Source organism: Oncorhynchus mykiss, chromosome 16 (assembly GCF_013265735.2).
Source record: "Oncorhynchus mykiss isolate Arlee chromosome 16, USDA_OmykA_1.1, whole genome shotgun sequence".
Taxonomy (NCBI): Eukaryota; Metazoa; Chordata; class Actinopteri; order Salmoniformes; family Salmonidae; genus Oncorhynchus; species Oncorhynchus mykiss.
The window spans coordinates 58,035,684-58,054,411 of NC_048580.1; the positions used below are offsets into that span (position 1 = coordinate 58,035,684).

At 43.3% G+C, this 18,728-nt stretch overlaps 1 protein-coding gene across 1 annotated transcript in view; it reads left to right on the forward strand.

Moving 5' to 3' along the window:
- The first annotated feature begins 4,871 nt into the window (after window positions 1–4,871).
- The window catches only part of LOC110492402 (ataxin-1-like), a 47,702-nt gene continuing 33,845 nt past the window's right edge, over window positions 4,872–18,728 (forward strand). Inside the window, exon 1 of the mRNA XM_021566690.2 lies at window positions 4,872–5,149. The gene's annotated coding sequence lies outside the window, so the exon portion shown is untranslated. The remainder of the gene's footprint in view (window positions 5,150–18,728) is intronic.

An 18,728-nucleotide genomic window follows, 5' to 3' on the forward strand; every position in this document is an offset into this window, starting at 1 on the left:
CCCCAAAACATAGAAAAACAAACATAGACTGCCCACCCAACTCACGCCCTGACCATACTAAATAAATACAAAACAACAGAAATAAAGGTCAGAACGTGACAAGTAGGATAAGGGTACGGCTAAAACCTATGAGAATTGGTCATCTAGAACGTCCGGAACAGAGAGTAAAAGGAGGTTTCTGGGGGCGATAAAATAGCTTCAAGGTATAATGTACAGACAAAGGTATGGTAGGATGTGAATACAGTGTAGGTAAACCTAGGTATTGAGTGATGATGAGAGAGATATGTCTCTAGAAACATAATTGAAACCAGGTGATGTCATCACATGTGTGGGTGGTGGAACTGAAAGGTTGGATAATGTATAATGAGAAGGGCTAGAGGCTCTACAGTGAAATAAGCAAATAAACACTAACCAGAACAGCAATAGACAAGGCATATTTACACTAAGGAGAGGCATGCTTTGTCGAGTGATCATAAGGGTCCAGGTAGTAGTGAGGTTAGTTGGGGATTCAGACAGCTAGCCGGGCCATCGGTAGCAAGCTAGCATAGGATGGAGGTCTGTTTTTAGCCACCTCATGCGTTTCCGTTGGTAGATTAGTGGGGTTCCGTGTGGTGGATGGGATCAATCCAATTGGCAAAATAGATATAGTTATAGTGACCCAAGAAAAATTGTCCGTTAGATCTATTCAGATAGCAACCGATAAGACAGCTAACGATTAGCGGACCGCAGATGGGCGTTCAGGTAATGTCGCGACGGAGGGGCCAGTTGGATAACTTCCTCAGGCAGATAACGTTGTTAGTCCAGTCGTGAAGGCCCGGTGGGGCTCCGCATTGGCAGTAAAACGGGTCCGGATAGGTGATTGTAGCCCAAGAGTGACTGATGGAACTCTTCAGCTGGCTAGCTCCGGAATAATTGATGTTTGCTCCGGGATCGACGTAAGCCAATAACAGCTAGCGGATAACAGCTAGCTAGCTGCGAGATCCAGGTGTAAATGTCCAGAGCTTTCGGTTGAAATCCGGGGACATGGAGAGAAAAATAGGTCCAGTATGTTCTGGTCTGAGTCGCGTTGTACCCTTGACTCTTACATAGTGTGGGGAAGAGTCAAGGGACTTACTGCAACTTGTTTGGCCTACCGTCTGTCTGTCTGTTCATCTGCCTGCGTCCTGATTGGTTCAGTATTTGTCTAAAGCTGAGCTTTAATTCCTCTTCATGACTTATGATTTGGGATGTTTGACTTAACTCCCTATGCTGTACTGTGTTTATGCTGTCTTCCCTGTGCTGTATGGTCAGGCAGGCCATTCGTCCTGTCATTCTGCAGGGTGCACAGTTTCCTTCAGACCCTTGATTTTAGGTCAACTGCATCAAGTTACATCCAGAAAGCCCACCGCCTACCATCTGTGATTGTGTCAGAGTTGCCTTGTCAGGATGAGTGTGTGTCTGTGTGTGTGTGTCCCTGAGGACGTACTGCCAGAGTCTTTTCCACCACCCAGTTGCTGTTTATACAAGTAAGCTGTGTGTGCGTGTGTGTGTGTATGTGAATGTGTGTGTGTGTGTGTGTGTGTGTGTGTGTGTGTGTGTGTGTGTGTGTGTGTGTGTGTGTGCGTGTGTGTGTGTGTGTGTGTGTGTGTGTGTGTGTGTGTGTGTGTGTGTGTGTGTGTGTGTGTGTGTGTGTGTGTGTGTGTGCGTGCGTGCGTGCGTGCGTGCGTGGGTGTGGGTGTGTGTGTGTGTGTGTCAGAGAGAAGGGAGACAAGCAGAAACAGAAGGTTATATAGGTCAAAATATCTTTGCTGTGATATATTTTGTTGTGTGATGCACTGTACTTTAGGTGGTATACTATCAGTCTGATAATGGTCCTTGTGTCTCTAGAGAGAGAGAGAGAGAGAGAGAGAGCAACACAATTAGATCCAACCAAATCATGAGAAACCGGAAAGATAATTACTTGACACATTGGAAAGAAATTACAAAAAAGCAAATTAGAATGCTAGTTGGCCCTAAACAGAGAGAACACAGTGGTAGAATACCTAACCACTGTGACTGACCAACATTTAAGGAAATCTTTGACTATGTACAGACTCAGTGAGCATGGCCTTGCTATTGAGAAAGGCCGCCGAAGGCAGAACTGGCTCTCAAGAGAAGACAGACTATGTGTACACTGCCCATAAAATAAAGTGGAAACTGAGCTGCACTTCCTAACCTCCTGCCAAATGTATGGCATAGAGACATTTTTCCCTCTGATTACACAGGCACAAATAATTCGAAAACAAATCAAATTTGGTTAAACTCACATTGGGTGAAATACGACAGTGTGCCATCACAGCAGAAATATGTGTGACCTGTTGCCACAAGAAAGGATAACCAGTGAAGAACAAACACCATTGTAAATTCAACCTATATTTATGTTTATTGATTGTCCTATTTATTTTTATTTAACTATTTGGACATCATTACAACACTGTATATATATACATAATATTACATTTGACATGTCTTTATTCTTTTGGAACTTTTGGAATTGTAATGTTTACTATAAATTTGTATTGTTTATTTAACTTTTCTTTATGATCTATTTCACTTGCTATGGCAATGTAAACATATGTTTCCCATGCCAATAAAGCCCTTAAAATCTCACCAAATTTGTTTTGGTGAGCTGCCCAGTGACACAAGCCTAACAGACGAGCTATATCGCTACTATGCTTCAAGGCAAGCAACACTGAAGCATGCATGAGAGCACCAGCTGTTCTGGATGACTGTGTTATCACGCTCTCCGTAGCTGATGTGAGCAAGACCTTAAAACAGGTCAACATTCACAAGGCCGCAGGGCCAGAAGGATTACAAGGACGTGTACTCAGAGCATGTGCTCACCAACTGGCAAGTGTCCTCACTGACATTTTCAACCTGTCCCTGGCTGAGTCTGCAATACCTACATGTTTCAAGCAGACAACCATAGTCCCTGTGCCCAAGAACACCAAGGTAATCTGCCTAAATGACTACCGACCCGTAGCACTCATGTCTGTAGCCATGAAGTGCTTTGAAATGCTTGTCATGGCTCACATCAACACCATCATCCCAGAAACTCTTGACCCACTCTAATTTGTATATAACCCCAATAGATCTATTGCGCTCAACACTGCCCTTTCCCACGTGAACTAAAGGAACACCTACGTGAGAATGCTGTTCATTGACTACAGCTCATCATTCAACATCATAGTGCCCTCAAAGCTCATCACTAAGCTAAGGACCCTGGGACTAAACATCTCCTTCTGTAACTAGATCCTGGACTTCCTGACGTTCTGCCCCCAGTGGCTAAGGGTAGGCAAAAACACATCTGCCACGTTGATCCTCAACACGGGGGCCCCTCAGGGGTGCGTGCTTAGTCCCCTCCTGTACTCACGATTACCAACAAAGATGAGACAGCCTATAGAGAGGAGGTCAGAGACCTGGAAGTGTGGTGCCAGAACAACAACCTCTCCCAACGTGATCAAGACAAATGAGATGGAAAAGGAGGGCACTACAGAGGGTAGTGCGTACGGCCCTGTACATCACTGGGGCGAAGCTTCCTGCCATTCAAGACCTCTATACCAGGCGATGTCAGAGGAAGGCCCTAAAAATTGCCAAAGACTCCAGCCTCCCAAGTCATAGACTGTTCTCTCTGCTCTCTGCACGGCAAGCAGTACTGAAGCACCAACTCTAGGTCCAAGAGGCTTCTAAACAGCTTCTACCCCCAAGCCAGAAGACTACTGAACAGCTAATCAAATCAGACTATTTGCATTGACCCCTTTTTTTTTTACTACGCTGCTGCTGCTAGCTGTTTATTATCTATTATCTATGCCTGAGTGGCACAGCGGTCTAAGGCCGGGGGGGGGGGGGGGGGGCTTTACTTGACTCATCGCGCCCTTGCGGCTCCTTGAAGCAGGCCGGGTGCTTGCAGGCTGATGCTGGTCAGTAGTTTATTTGTATTTTTTATTTTTTATTTAACCTTTATTTGACTGGCCAAGTTTAACTAGGACAGTTGAACGGTGTTTCCTCTGACACATTGGTGTGGCTGGCTTTTGGGTTAAGCTGGTGTGTATTAAGGAGCACGGTTAGGCGGGTCATGTTTTGGAGGACTCATGATTCCACCTTCGCCTCTGCTGAGCACGTTGAGGAGTTGCAGCAACGAGACAAGGTCAAATTTGGGGAGAAAAAGAAATGCATTGTTGGTTAAGGGCTTGTAAGTAAGGATTTCACAGTAAGGTTGTATTTGGCATATGTGACAAATAAAATGTGATTTGTACTGAGTTAAATCATTGAAATTGTTGCATGGTGCATTTATATTCTTCTCCAGTATAATTTGATTATTTGATATATTTTACATGTGATAATGCCAAACAGAGGGCTAGGGATAATTACACATTTATGATAATCTGAAGTACCCAAAAGGGCCACTAGATGTCTTGTGATAAATTACATAAAATCCTTGAAAGTGACCCAAGTTATGGTAGTTTACTGGTAGTTTACTTTCCCACCATTCTACTGTGCTGTGATACGTGGAGAGGCTGAGGTGTTAAGCCAATAGCATGAGATGTGGGCCAGTGCATTCCGCCGCTCTGGGGAGGTTAATGAGCATAGCCTCTGGGCACTCAGCCAAACTAGAGCCATTAATGCTGCTATTGCTAACGCTACGGCTAGCTAACGCTCCCACAATGAGCCTGACATCAACTATCAGCCCCGTACTGAGCTTTGCTAATAATACACCCAGAGAGAGAGAGAGAGAGGGAGAGAAAGAGAGAGGGGGAGAGGGAGAGAGAGACAGAGAGACAGAGACAGAGACAGAGAAAGAGTGAGAGGGAGGGAGAGCGAGAGGGAGGGGGAGAGAGAGAGGGACAGAGCGAGAGAGATAGAGAGAGGGGGAGTTAGAGAGATCAAGCAAGCTAGAGTGAGAGAGAGGGAGAGTGTAAGAGCATAGAAGAGTTAAGAGCAAACAGTGTGAGGCAAGGTGGTTAGAAAGGAACATATTGAAGACTGAGTCGGAGACAGAGAGAGAGAGAGAGAGAGAGGAGGTGAAAAGATAAATAGAGCGAGAGAGAGAGCTGTATGTCTCTGTGCTTTACGGCTAGCTGATCCAATGAGCACTCACTCCGTTACTCACCACGCAAAGACACCCAGAGAGGTAAGTAACCAGAACGCTTTCTAGCCTCCGTGTGTGTGTGTGTGTGCGTGTGTGTGCGTGTGTGCGAGTACGTACGTGCGTGTGTGCGTGTGTGTGTGTATGTGTGTGCTTTTGTGAGACAGAAAGTTAGAGAGTTGGATAAAATATGTATATACAGTGGTTGTTTGAAGATATGCTGTATTACAGGGCTATGTGAGTTGTGTGATAGAGAAAGAAGTGTTTGTATCTGAGAAGATACAACATGCATGTGTTGATTGTATATGGTTTATGGTATAGCAGTCTCTGTTTCCAGTACATGGTTTATGGTATAGCAGTCTGTGTGTCCAGTATATGGTTTATGGTATAGCAGTCTGTGTGTCCAGTATATGGTTTATGGTATAGCAGTCTGTGTGTCCAGTATATGGTTTATGGTATAGCAGTCTGTGTGTCCAGTATATGGTTTATGGTATAGCAGTCTGTGTTTCAAGTATATGGTTTATGGTAAAGCAGTCTATCGGTGTTTCTCAAAATGCCTACTACCGTGCTCCGAGCACTCAAATTAGAGCACGGGAGGGTCGGAGTATGAGTCCAAATCAAAGTATGCGAAACGGTACACGGAGGGCACTTCTCTAATGCGTACTCCGTTTGAACATATTTTGAAGCATGCATCGATGCAAGCTTCAATGAAAAGTATGCAAATAAATATTACATAACTACGTAAAAATCATGCACATTTTTTTTCAATCATTGGCTGTCATTGTTTGAATTGAAGCGAGAGCGAAAAAACTTTGGAATAAAATGTTACCTATTGACATCTCATCTCACTACAATACTTTATCTTGATACGTTAATAAATACAGTTGAAGTCGGAAGTTTACATACAGCTTAGACAAATACATTTAAACTCAGTTATCACCATTCCTGACATTTAATCCAAGTAAAAAATCCCTGTTTAAGGTCAGTTAGGATGACCACTTTATTTTAAGAATGTGAAATGTCAGAATAATAGTAGAGATAATGATTTATTTAAGCTTTTATTTATTTCATCACATTCCCAGTGGGTCAGAAGTTTACATACACTCAATTAGTATTTGGTAGCATTGCCTTTAAATTGTTTAACTTGGGTCAAACATTTCGGATAGCCTTCCACAAGCTTCCCACAATAAGTTGGGTGAATTTTGGCCCATTCCTCCTGACAGAGCTGCTGTAACTGAGTCAGGTTTGTAGGCCTCCTTGCTCACATATGCTTTTTCAGTTCTGCCCACACATTTTCTATAGGATTGAGGTCAGGGCTTTGTGATGGCCACTCCAATACCTTGACTTTGTTGTCCTTAAGCCATTTTGCCACAACTTTGGAAGTATGCTTGGGGTCGTTGTCCATTTGGAAGACCCATTTGTGACCAAGCTTCCACTTCCTGACTGATGTCTTGAGATGTTGCTTCAATATATCCACAGAATTTTACTCCCTCATTATGCCATTTATTTTGTGAAGTGCACCAGTCCCTCCTGCAGCAAAGCACCCCCACAACATGATGCTGCCACCCCCGTGCTTCACGGTTGAGATGGTGTTCTTTGGCTTGCAAGCCTCCCCCTTTTTCCTCCAAACATAACGATGGTAATTATGGCCAAAAAGTTATAATTTTTGTTTCATCAGGCCAGAGGTCATTTCTCCATAAGTACGATCTTTGTCCCCATGTGCAGTTGCAAACCGTAGTCTGGCTCTTTTATGGCAGTTTTGGAGCAGTGGCTTCTTCCTTGCTGAGCGGCCTTTCAGGTCATGTCAATATAGGACTTGTTTTACTGTGGATATAGATACTTTTGTACCTGTTTCCTCCAGCATCTTCACAAGGTCCTTTGCTGTTGTTCTGGGATTGATTTGCACATTTCGCACCAAAGTATGTTCATCTCTAGGAGACCGAACGCATCTCCTTCCTGAGCGGTATGACGCCTGAGTGGTCTCATGATGTTTATACTTGCGTAGTCCTAACCGACTTGCCAATACTATAGTTTGTTAACAAGACATTTGTGGAGTGGTTGAAAAATTAGTTTTAATGACTCCAACCTAAGTGTATGTAAACTTCCGACTTCAACTGTACATGCTATGTTAATTTTGGCATGGTTTCATGCCTTCAATACCCACTGTAGTGTGTGTGGTTCGTAAGCCCATGGGAATTCAATAGAGCTAACTTGCTAGCTACTACTGATAGATAACACTGTACAACTTTGGATAACACTGGCTTTAGGTTATTTTTGCCAGTTATAATATCTGGTTAACTACATTATTACAATTCACACATAGCAAGCTGATAGTTATGAAGTGAAATATTTTCTTTGTGTATATCTTGTTGCGTCTCTATTTCCATTGTCCTGGCTAGAAGAAGGAAGGTTCAGTGAATGGGTAAGTCCATAGTAAGTCAATAGGGCTAATTGGCTAGCTAGCCAGCCACGAAGAATTGTTAGCTAGCTACCCAAGAAAACTTTACATCTACCTTAGTTAACATTGGTTTTCGGTCATTTTTGCCTTTTTTAAAATCTGGTTAGCTAAATTGCTACTATTCACATACATCTAGCTGATAATTATGAAGTAAAACGTTTGCTTTGTATATATGCTGTTTAGTCTCTATTGTTGCCATTGTCCTGGCTAGAAGAAGGTTCAGTGAATGGCGAGATGCAGCGTGAGGTAATACAGTAGGTAATACAGCGTGAGGTAAATCCACACTCTCGTCCTCACAAGAATGTACTCAAGAATGTAAGAGAACGTTCCTGGAAAATGCACTTTGAGCATGAGAGCGTGGAGCACGATAGTATGCATATTGAGAAACACCCTGTGTGTACAGTGCATGGTTAATGGTATAGCAGTGTGAGTCTAACAGCATGTGGGCTTATATGTGTCTATGTGAGTATTACTCTTCGCACTAGTGTGTGAGTATGTGTGTGCACACCTGCGTGTGTGTGAGTGTGTGTGTGTGTGTGTGTGTGTGTGTGTGTGTGTGTGTGTCTGCGTGCATGCGTGCGTGCGTGTGTGTGTGCATGCGTGCGTGCGTGCGTGTGTGTACATGTGCGCCTCAGTGTGTGTTCATGCAAGTGAATGCATGCGCATGGGCCACTTTGTAAATGTGTAAGTATGTGTGAGGGATAGAAAGGTGTAGGTTCACCATTCAGCCTGGCTGAATCCAGGCTAAGAATTAGAGCAGTGGGCTGAAATAGACCCAGTCCAGAGATAGCCAGGGGCCACAGTCACAGAGGGGCACATATGAGGAGGGGGGCAGACAGAGAGAAGTGCAGATATGAAAGAGAGATATGGGGGTAGATATGGAAGAGTGGGATTGGGGAGGAGGTGGAGGTAGGTGGGGGACACTGACAGAGAGGAGGCAGAAGTAGGGGTTGGCAGAGAAACATAGGGGGTAGATACTCCCATGTAGAGAGCAGAGGGGGTGAGCGAGATATGGACTGTAGAGACAGATGTGGTGGTGGAGTTGGGGGGTACAGACAGACAGAGAGACAGAGAGACAGAGAGACAGACAGACAGACAGACAGACAGACAGACAGACAGACAGACAGACAGACAGACAACGTCCCAAACAAGCCACCATACCGAATGACTTAGCAACCGCGTGATGCAGCATGACAATGTGGACGTGACTGGTCAGGGAAACCTGTTTACTGAATTTCCTGCTTTCTAGATGGAAATATCTTGAACAAAAGTTCTGGTTGTGATCCTAATGTTAGCTCACAAATATGAGGATGTTTGAATCTGAGAAACCCAGGCTGTTTATAAAAAACAATTCTCGTTCTTTCAACATAAGGGGGTGCATGCTAATGGTTCATTCGGTTGTCTGTAAATAAATGGGCCACTCACATCATTCTAACTTACCGTAAAGTGCAACTGAACTTAATAAACATTTATAGGTTGATTGTGGTGAGCGATTGGATAGTGTGTACTGATAGTGTGTACTGCAGCACACCAGGCAGATCTGGATGATTTGATTACTGACAGCCGTGACTAGACTGTGCCAAACTTCATGTAAATTGCGACTTCCTCAGTTACACAAATCTCAGAAAAATCATTTTTGGAATTTACTGACTTTATGACCAAAATTATTTTACTTACATTATTTTACTCAATTTTGGCACTAGAATAAATGTTTTGGATTAATATCGATGCCACAAAGGCCATTTTCAACCGTAAATGTTTATTACTGTAAGTTCAGTTGCACTTTACTGTAAGATAGAATGATGTGAGTGGCAGACACAGGAACTAGACTGTCTGGGTTTGGCCCATTCATACCTGCACTGGAATTCAGTCAAACCCACACAGAAGAGAACATGCTATTGTGGCTATATCATTTAAAGTAATGTAAGCAATTAGACAAAAACAATGCACTTAGATATGCATTTTTTAAGAAAAGAAGGGAACTGTGTGATTTGTGTGTCGCTATAGTCTGAGATGGATCTCAACACGGAGTTCACTTTGAAAAGAGTTGAAAAGCATAAACCTAGATGTGTGTGTGCGTGCATGCATAAGTGCCCTTGCGTCTGTATGTGTGTATGTGTGCTGTGACACTCTGTGTGTGTGTTTGTGTGTGTATGTATCTGTGCGTGTGTGTGTGTATGTGTGTGTGTGTGTGTGTATGTATCTGTGCGTGTGTGTGTGTATGTGTGTGTGTGTGTGTGTGTGTGTGTGTGTGTGTGTGTGTGTGTGTGTGTGTGTGTGTGTGTGTGTCTGCAGCTCACCCACTCAAACCTCCTATAATACCACAGTGTTTTTCTTGGTACCTCACAGTCAGTTTTTCATGGAATAACTTATTTTTCCAAGCATTACCCTCTACCATGTAGCCTAGCACTTTCCCTCCCAGCTCGACGGAATGTTGAAGATAGTTGGAATACCACAAATGGTTGGTCCACAGTGAGAAAACCACCAAATTGACCTCGGATCAGTGTCAATGGCTAACCTCAGCCCACTCGAGTCTGAATAGAGAGTTCACTGAATGGTCTTCTGGTGTCAGACATAGGGCTGTTTCACAGTACTATTCCAGAGGAGTTACTGTATCATATTAAAATGTAAGCGTATGCATGGTCAGCATCTGTGAGCCTTTTTTGCTTATATGAATCGATTGTGTTTTCAACCTTTTCATTGTTTTTTTGTGGTGTCGGAATCGCCCTTGTCTTTGACATGACGAGGCAAAGTCAGGCAATGCTATGACACGTTTGTCTGTATGTCCATGTGTACTATGTGTGTGATTGTGTGTGTTTGTGTGTGTCTGTGATTGTGTGTGTGTGTAAATGTGTGTTATTGTGTACAGGCTTGGCAAGGTTGACAGGTTGGAAGGGTGGGGCTGGTATCAGTTCACACATGTAGATTTATTGTGCTAGGGCTTTGTTTTCAGGTGTAGTCTCGCATCTCGATCCTCTGAGGTGAAGTCATCGACTAACTCCCATTGAGCCTGTCAGCAGGGGCGGACTTAGTGATTTGGAGGCCCCAGGCAGAGGCCTGTCTGATGCCCCTGCCTGGCTCCAACTGCCCAGGAGTTGTTTGGATTCTTTTAGGTAAATGAAGCAGAATGAAAAGGCTGACTGAAAATACTTGAAATACCCTTTACAAGGTCTTTGCATCACCACAGGGGTGGGCACAGGGGTGGGCACAGGGGTGGGCACAGGGGTGGGCTCAAGGGTCACACCAGGATTTTTTAATTAAACAAAGGGCCGCCCTCAGACTGATTTGTTTGTCTAGGTCCATTACCATTGTTTTATATTTTCTATCTGTTTTGTACTTTCACATTAGGGATTCATGATGTGTAACTTCTGGGCCAACACCTATATCTAATATTTTCTTTGCATTATTGACCAATAACAATACATATATGTTTCCATGTCTGGACTTTTTAACCACTCTAGCACAGATACAAACTGCAACCAACTGTATATGTTCATAATAAGACTAATAAGACATTCAGAAATTCAATAAGAAATATGTACAATTACTTGAATATTGTAATGTGTAACACTGAGCTGTATTGCATGCTAACATTTTTGTTGGAAAGGTACAGTATATTATTTTATACAGATACAATTGCTCAGAGAAAGAGATTTGTTTTTGTTGAGGAGGTTCTCAAGCATAGGAAGAAAACAAGATAATACAGAAATAATGTATTATTAAAGGAAATGATGCAAAGTTCACAAGGCCCCCTGATGATGTGATGGCAAGTCCGCCACTGCCTGTCAGTTGCATTCACTGTCAGTCAAACACATGTCCTCATTGGGTAACTGAGTACCTGCCTGGCACTGCCTGCTGACTCCTACACTTTGAGAGATGACATAATAATCCTTAACATTTGAATGGTAAGGCCGGAAACGTAAAGAGCTCAGTATCACCTAAGACCTCACCAGGGTTTATTCCGCAAGCTACAGGGATACTATTCACTGTGTTACAACCATTACATCCAAGGCTCATCCTCAACAGCATGTATGTGGTGTGTGGGGGATGCTGAATGAGATTGACTCACTCTCCTTCTTTTACTAACACACACACAGTCTTGTAGAACTAACCTTGTGGGGATATACAATTCAGTCCCATTCAAAATCCTATTTTCCCTAACCCCTAACCCTAAACCTAGCCCTAACCCATACACTTGCCCTAACCCTAACTTTAAAACTAACCCTAGCTCCTAGCCCTAAACATAATTCTAGCCCTAACACGTTGTGGGGACTAACAAAATGTTCCCAGTGGTCAAATGTTTGTTTGTTTACTCTTCTTGTGGGGACTTCTGGTCCCCAAAAGTATAGTTAAACACACATACAAACACGCACATCCTCAGGTAGCCTATAGGTTAGAGCGTTGGGCCAGTAACCGAAAGGTTGCTAGATTGAATCCCTGAGCTGACAAGGTAAAAAGCTGTCGTTCTACCCGAGCAAGGCAGTTAACCCACGGTTCCCTGGGTGCCGAAGGTGTGGATGTCAATTATGGCAGCCCCTGCACTCTCTGATTCAAAGGGGTTGGGTTAAATGCGGAAGACACATTGCAGTTGAATGCATTCAGTTGTACAACTGACTAGCTGTTGTAATTCTATAGAACGGTCCCTCATGGGACTGAGTGGTTGCTGGGCCTTTAAGAGGTCTATTTTTACAGGGGCACACTCATGCATGGAGCATGGAACAGAGAGGAGGCATGGAGAGGCGGTGGGAGACTTTCTCTGACTCGCAACTGTGACTCACTACAACACATAAGCTACTATAGGACTGTATTATTGAGTGTGTCTGGGGGGGGGGGGGGGGGGGGGGGGGGGGGTATGTGTGTGTGTGTGTGAGTGTGTGCATGTGTGTGTGTGTGTGTGTGTGTGTGGCAGACACAGATCTCTGAGGTCAAACTGATAGTGAGTAGGAACTTTGACCAGACATCCTTTCGCACATTTTTGGATAGATATATATGCAAATACACATCCCCTTCTAGAGAGTGCACTTACGTATTGTACACCCACTCATACAATCAAAAAACACAGCTACACATACTCAAACATATTAGTTATTTCATACACACATAGAGCCCAATTCAGACTTTCCTATGCATGCTTTTCCTACTCACTTCTCAGTAGTTGGTATTCAGACTTACTTTATGGAGGTGTGTAACAGGCTTTGCAGGGGTGGTTCCCTTGCGCACGCTGAATAAATGTCATTCAACTGCTGAAAACCTTCCCACTTGCTGGCCAGCAGATTTACTTGTGGAGTTGCATTCAGTAGGGTTTTCAGCACATATATCTGAAGCCATCCCTTTAAATACAGTGTACCTTTAATTAAAATGTTGTCAACAGACTCAATAGAATACATACAGGTCAGATTATAGGGATCAATGAAAGAAAGCCATCTATGCATATTCGTCTCCGTTTCAGCACCTGGTAGATTTGCCCTTTGTGCTGTTGTCTGTGCCCAATAATGTTTGTACCCTGTTTAGTGCCGCTACCATGTTGTGCTGCTGCCATGTTGTGTTGCTACCATTCTGTATTGTCATGTGTTGCTGCCATGCTATGTTGTTGTCTTAGGTCTCTGTTTATGTAGTGTTGAGTTGTCTCTCTTGTCGTGATTGTGTTTGTCCTATATTTATATTTTATTTTTAATCCCACCCCCCGTCCCCGCAGAGGGCCCCTAGGGGCAACATTGTACACCTGGTACACGGTTCACGATGACTGGACCGTTGTCATATGATTAGTCCATGATTAGTGAGGATTAGGGTAGATTTATAGGGCTATTGTTCAACCTCTGCCTATTGTACACTTTTCAATAAATATGAATATGGCAACTTTCAAGATAAAGCAAACCACTTTATTTTTGATGAATCCATATATTTTGTGTGTAAAGGCTCTCCAACCCTGTTGGCAAAAGCCTTTTGGTATATAAATAAAAACAAAAAAAATACACTGATCTTGTAGATAATTTAGGCAAATTTTAGTGTAAGGAAAAAAGTATGTATGAATCATAAAAAACAGGGTTGGAGAGCCTTTATGCACAAAATATATTGATTCATCAAAAATAAAGTGGTTTGCTTTATCTTGAAACAACTTTCTACCACTGGATTCGAACTTGAAGCCTTTGTAAACAGAAAAATTATCTAAACAATTTTATGTGTATTTACAACTAATAACTCTCACAGTCTCATGTCAGAATTAAATGTTCATCCATGTTTCTCAAATGACAAATTTTAAAGTTATTCCAAATGTCACTCAATGTTGCCCCTAGTGGCCGTTTTCCACGACATCTCCCGACATCCTCAGTCAAATACTGACTTGTATCATGGGTGACCTGGTGGATTTACAATCCCCAAATGGATTACTCATTTACCTAGCTCTTATCACTAGCTCTTAATAATTACAGTGTTTGGAGATTATATCGGGAAAAAAATTAAGTAGATGCTTTTTCCACTTGGAACCGGCACGTTCCCTCGACCTTATTCATGGTTTCCTCGCACGTAAAGGTGGTGGAATTCTTAGGGAATTAAGTCAAGGTCAGATTACGACTTATCTGTAGACACCTCTACCACACCTTCACTTCTTAAATCTCTAACCCAAACTAATTGCGGGTAAATAGCTTGCTATTCACATGCCTAAGCTCAAGGTCAGAATACACATAGAGAGAAGTGTGAATAATAATGGAACTAAGTTCCATTTACACAAGCTTAACTCGGTTCGGAATTCCCCCATACTGCATAGATAAGGACATGCACAAATGCACACAGAGGTACATACACTCACAGCCAAAGTACTTATACAGCCTCAATGTGTGGGCCTAAAATACCCATCTGCCTTATGCACTCTGCATGTTACATAATGCATTGCCTGTCATTATCACAGTGCTCCTTCACACCCTGCCATGCCCCCCCCCCCCCCACACACACACATTAACCTATCTACACACACACACACACACATACACACACGCAAGCTCACGCACACACGCACGCACACACTGAAGTTACACATTCACATGCACACAAAAAGTAACATACACCTCTCCACCTCCTTTCCCCGTGTTGACAGTTATACACTCCAGCGCTCTCAAGCTTTCTCTTTCTCTAGGTGTTAGGGAACATACTCAAGCATGAAGAGAGAGAGATGGAGAGGAAGATGGAGAGAGGCTTGAGATACAGTTGAAGTCGGAAGTTTACATACACCTTAGCCAAATACAGTCGTGGCCAAAACTTTTGAGAATGACACAAATATTCATTTTCACAAAGTCTGCTGCCTCAGTTTGCATGATGGCAATTTGCATATACTCCAGAATGTTATGAAGAGTGATCAGATGCATTGTAATTAATTTCAAAGTCCCTCATTGCCATGCAAATGAACTGAATCCCCAAAAAACATTTTCACTGCATTTCAGCCCTGCCACAAAAGGACCAGCTGACATCATCAGTGATTCTCTCGTTAACACAGGTGTGAGTGTTGACGAGGACAAGGCTGGAGATCACTCTGTCATGCTGATTGAGTTCAAATAACAGACTGGAAGTTTCAAAAGGAGGGTGGTGCTTGGAATCATTATTCTTCCTCTGTCAACCACGGTTACCTGCAAGGAGACACATGCTGTCATCATTGCTTTGCACAAAAAGGGCTTAACAGGCAAGGATTATTGTTGCCAGTAAGATTGCACCTAAATCAACCATTTATCGGATCATCAAGAAATTCAAGGAGAACGGTTCAATTGTTCAATTGTTCAATACTGGGGCACCACCAGTACAGAGCTTGCTCAGGAATGGCAGCAGGCAGGTGTGAGTGCATCTGCACGCACAGTGAGGCGAAGACTTTTGGAGGATGGCCTGGTGTCAAGAAGGGCAGCAAACAAGCCACTTCTCTCCACGAAAAACATCAGAAATAAGTCATAAGGAATAAGGTTTTGAAGTGTCTGTCCTTTATCTAGAAGACATAAGAAAGCTCAGGAAATATTATTTTTTTTGACACATATTTAACCCCTTATTTTTGTTGGCACAAAACTACCTTCATTCTTCCATTTGTTTGTATGGGTGACCTTCAGACGAGTCCCGTAAGAGTCTCCCCTTTCCATAGTGGGGTTATATTAGTTTATAACTTAAACGGTTTAGACGCTCCAGACGTTTTTGTGAGAAGACAGATTTTCGGCATGTCTCCTGGTCTGACAAACACAGCTGTAGCTCCAGATGAGGAAGGTCAACATAGGCGGATGCTGTGGATTGAGAAACAGCCCATGCAAAAAAAAACGGATAGCTGTATTTTTAATTGACAGATACTGATGGGGACTTTTTACTTATGTTACTTAGATTGAGAGCAGACACTTGCACTTTCTCTTGAAATACGTTTTGCATATAGGATATAGCCTACATTTTCAGTGGATGGTTTGCAGGCAGAGACAAAGAAATGGGTAATCAATATTTATTGAAAAAGGAAAGGCGCAACTTTTGCTCACATGGTAGCCTATGTGTGCATTGCACCTTTTCCCATTTCATTGAGCACTCATGTTGGTTGAGAGCCCTCCACTTCTTTCCATTTTCAATATTTATTTACGGGCACTGTAGTAAACAATAGTTTACTAATTTTTAACTTAATTTCCTTGGAAAAAAAACTGCCGCGTCGTTCTCCACCCACAAACAGTAGGCAGCCTACAGTATCTCATTTAGACCACATCAGTGGAGGCTGCTGAGGGCAGGACGGTTCATAATAATGGCAGGAGTGGAGTGAATGCAATGTTATCAAACACATGCTTTTGATTATACTCCATTCCAGCCATTATTATGAGAAGTCCTCCCCTCAGCAGCCTCCACTGGAACACACATATACTAGGAGCACTTGATCTCGCACGCCCAACTAGGAGAGGAGAGGTAAGCTACTGAACTTGAAGCAGCGAATTCTGAGAGTGTGTGAATAATGCAACATGTATGTGCTAATAATGAGACCAATATGTGCTAATAATGAGACCAATATGTGCTAATAATGCAACATATATGTGATAATAATGAGACCAATATGTGCTAATAATGAGACAAATATGTGCCAATAATGGGACCAATATGTGCTAATAATGAGACAAATATGTGCCAATAATGAGACCAATATGTGCTAATAATGAGACCAATATGTGCTAATAATGCAACATATATGTGATAATAATGAGACCAATATGTGCTAATAATGAGACAAATATGTGCCAATAATGGGACCAATATGTGCTAAAAGTGAGACAAATAAACTCAGCAAAAAAAAGAAATGTCCTCTCACTGTCAACTGTGTTAATTTTCAGCAAACTTAACATGTGTAAATATTTGTATGAACATAACAAGATTCAACAACTGAGACATAAACTGAACAAGTTCCACAGACATGTGACTTACATAAATGGAATAATGTGTCCCTGAACAAAGGGGGGGTAAAAATCAAAAGTAACAGTCAGTATCTGGTGTGGCCACCAGCTGCAATAAGTACTGCAGTGCAACTCCTCCTCATGGACTGCACCAGATGTACCAGTTCTTGCTCTGAGATGTTACCCCACTCTTCCACCAAGGCACCTGCAAGTTCCCGGACATTTCTCGGGGGAATGGCCCTAGCCGTCACCCTCCGATCCAACATGTCCCAGAAGTGCTCAATGGGATTGAGATCTGGGTTATTCGCTGGCCATGGCAGAACACTGACATTCCTGTCTTGCAGGAAATTCCGCACGGAACGAGCAGTATGGCTGGTGGCACTGTCACGCTGGAGGGTCGTGTCAGGTTGAGCCTGCAGGAAGCGTACCACATGAGGGAGGAGGATGTCTTCCCTGTAACGCACAGCATTGCAATGAGCATTGCAATGCATGCAATGAGAACAAGCTCGGTCCGATGATGCTGTGACACACCGCCCCAGACCATGACGGACCCTCCACCTCCAAATCGATCCCGCTCCAGAGTACAGGCCTCGGTGTAACGCTTATTCCTTCGACGATAAACGCAAATCGGGCCATCACCCCTGGTGAGACAAAACCGCGACTTGTCAGTGAAGAGCACATTTTGCCATTCCAGTCTGTTCCAGCGACAGTGGGTTTGTGCCCATAGGCAACATTGTTGCCGGTGATGTCTGGTGAGGCCCTGCCTTACAACAGGCCTACAAGCCCTCAGTCCAGCCTCTCTCAGCCTATTGCGGACAGTCTGAGCACTGATGGAGGGATTGTGCATTCCTGGTGTAACTCGGGCAGTTGTTGTTGCCATCCTGTACATGTCCCACAGGTGTGATGTTCGGATGTACCGATCCTGTGCAGGTGTTATTACATGTGGTCTGCCACTGCGAGGACGATCAGCTGTCCGTCCTGTCTTCCTGTAGCGCTGTCACAGTACGGATATTGCAGTTTTTTGCCCTGGCCACATCTGCAGTCCTCGTGCCTCCTTGTAGCATGCCTTAGGCACATTCACGCAGATTCGCAGGGACCCTGGCAATCTTTCTTTTGGTGTTTTTCAGAGTCAGTAGAAAGGCCTCTTTAGTGTCCTAAATTAATTAATTAAATTTCCTACCGTCTGTAAGCTGTTAGTGTCTTAAATATGTGCTAATAATGAGACAAATATGTGTTTTTAATACAATAGGTAGGCTAATGAATACAAATCAGAAAGAGACCGTTTCCAAATCATCTGTGGGACAGCAAAAATATGTTCATCCCAAAGCTGTCTGTTTTACTCTGACTGCCCGCTTCCAACCACAGCATGAAAAATGTAGTCTGTGTCGCAATGATCTCTGTCAGGACCTGCCGAGATGTAGCCCTCACAAACCACACAGCTCTGCAACACTACACCAGCCTTCAGCTCCCTGGCCTTGAGATGGGCATTTTACGTAATTTAGCAGACGCTCTTATCCAGAGCAATTAGGGTTAAGTGCCTTGTTCAAGGGCATAATGACAGATTTTTCACCTAGTCTACGGGATTCAAACCAGGGATCTTTTGGTTACTGGCCCAATGCTCTTAACTGCTAGTATACCTACCGCCTCAAGGGCACATTAGACAGATTAGGCAGGAGGCAATGGGATGCTCCAAAGAGCTACAAGTGTGTGTGTGTGTGTGTGTGTACAGCACTGTACAGCAAGGTTGTCCTCCTACACCATTCTGATTCTATAGCAGGGCTCATGA